At 39.1% G+C, this 1,903-nt stretch overlaps 1 pseudogene; it reads left to right on the top strand.

Moving 5' to 3' along the window:
- Positions 1-574: 574 nt before the first annotated feature.
- LOC125174470 (granzyme A-like) lies at positions 575-1,145 on the top strand (annotated as a pseudogene).
- The last annotated feature ends 758 nt before the right edge of the window (positions 1,146-1,903 follow it).

Below are 1,903 nucleotides of genomic sequence, written 5' to 3'. Positions count from 1 at the left end.
TCCTTCTGCCTAGAGCATAACCTGTTCCCCACCACCACCACCAGCATTTGCCTAATATTAGTTCTGGGCTAAATTGACAGGTATAAATCAGACACAAAGAAGCACTTCCTTAAAAGCAGTTCTAGCCTTAGAAAACCAGAAGAGGGGTGCCTGGGTGGCTCAGTCAGTTAAGTGCCCAACTCTTGATTTCAACTCAGGTCATGAATGATCTCATGGCTCATGAGATCAAGCCCTACATTGGGCTCTGCACTAGACATGAAGGCTGTTTAAAATTCTCTCTCTCTCCCTTTCCTTCTGCCCCTCCTCACTCATGCATGCAGGCTCTAGAAAGAAAGAAAGAAAGAAAGAAAGAAAGAAAGAAAGAAAGAAAACCAGAAGAGTAGTATTTTTTTTATGTGAAAAGTTCTAGTATGAGTTCACCTGAACAACATTCATCCAACACATCTGTACTGGGCCCCAAGTAGGTACCAGGTACTTTACTGGACATCAGAGATTCAATGGTGAGCAACACCAACCTGTTCTTGCCCTCCTGGAACTCAGTGCAGAGGAAGACGTTAACCAAACAATTACACAAATGGATTTTACCAACTGCAGTAAGTGCTACGAAGGGAAAGAGCAGAGTGTTGTGAATATGTATATTCATTCACATTGTGAAAATGTATGTATATTTGACCAGGACACACATGAGGGTGATCTTAAACTTTTACAGCTGACCAAAAAAGGCAAAAATTAATAAAAATGTGAGCACCCTCCATCTTCCTAAAAAAGGGGATGATGTGAAACCAGGAACCTTGTGCCAAGTTGCAGGCTGGGGGAAAATTCATAATAACTCACCTCAGTCAGATACTCTGAGAGAAGTCAATATCACCGTCATAAACAGTAGAATCTGCAATGACCAAAAGCACTATGATTATCATCACGTGATTGGGCTGAATATGATTTATGCCGGCAGCCTCAAGGGTGGAAAAGACTAGTACAATGGAGATTCTAGAAGCCCTTTGATATGTGAGGGTACTTTTAGAGTTATTACTGCCTTTGGCCTTCTAGGGAAATGCGGAAACCTTTGAAGACCTGGCATCTATACTCTTCTCTCACAGAAGTATCTGAACTGGATAAATAAGACTATGAAGGGGCAGTTTAGATAACTGTATTTCATTTCACTTGCCATCACTTGTTAATGTTATCATAAATAAAGTCAATTTGTGTAAAAAAAAAAAAAAGTCCTAGGAAGGTTTTCTCAGGGGAGTGGCATTTGAGCTGGAACCTGAGGGGTGAGTTATAGTAACTGAGGTTGGGAGGTGGGTTGATGAACTAGGTCAGTGGTTCCCAGCCACATAATGGCTACTTATGAGTCACATCAAACAATAGAACTAATAAAATTTAGGAATGGTTTACATTTCTTAAGCAAAATAAATTCCAGACTTGTCCTATAATTGCATCGTTCTCAATCACCTGCTTTCCATTCCTCTTCCCCTATTGGAAAAAGTGGAGTTCTGAGCCATGTACTCTGCTTGTACACATCCAGATATGCTTATTAAGGTGGGTTTATTTTGTATGAACATCATCTCTCACATGTCTCTCTTCGATGAGAGGTTGGGAACTAGTGGAGAAGATGACATATAGGGAATTCCAAGCCGATGATTCTTCCACATGTCAAAAGAAAGGTCATTCACAGTAGAGAATGTCAAATGTTACAAAAGTTAATTTATCAATTCTTACGGGTAGGATGTAAATAATAATAAAACTATGATTGGTTTATTTTTCAAAGCTTTTTGCTGAAAGACATTTTAGAAACTTAGTACTAAGGCAAAAATATCTTCAATGCTGACATGATACAAAGTTAAATATCACATTGGCTTTTATTTTAATGTTTATTTCCTTCTCGCATCCCAATCCATTGTGG

This window comes from Prionailurus viverrinus, chromosome C2 (genome assembly GCF_022837055.1).
Source record: "Prionailurus viverrinus isolate Anna chromosome C2, UM_Priviv_1.0, whole genome shotgun sequence".
Lineage (NCBI taxonomy): Eukaryota > Metazoa > Chordata > Mammalia > Carnivora > Felidae > Prionailurus > Prionailurus viverrinus.
This window is presented reverse-complemented; position numbering and strand designations above follow the sequence as displayed.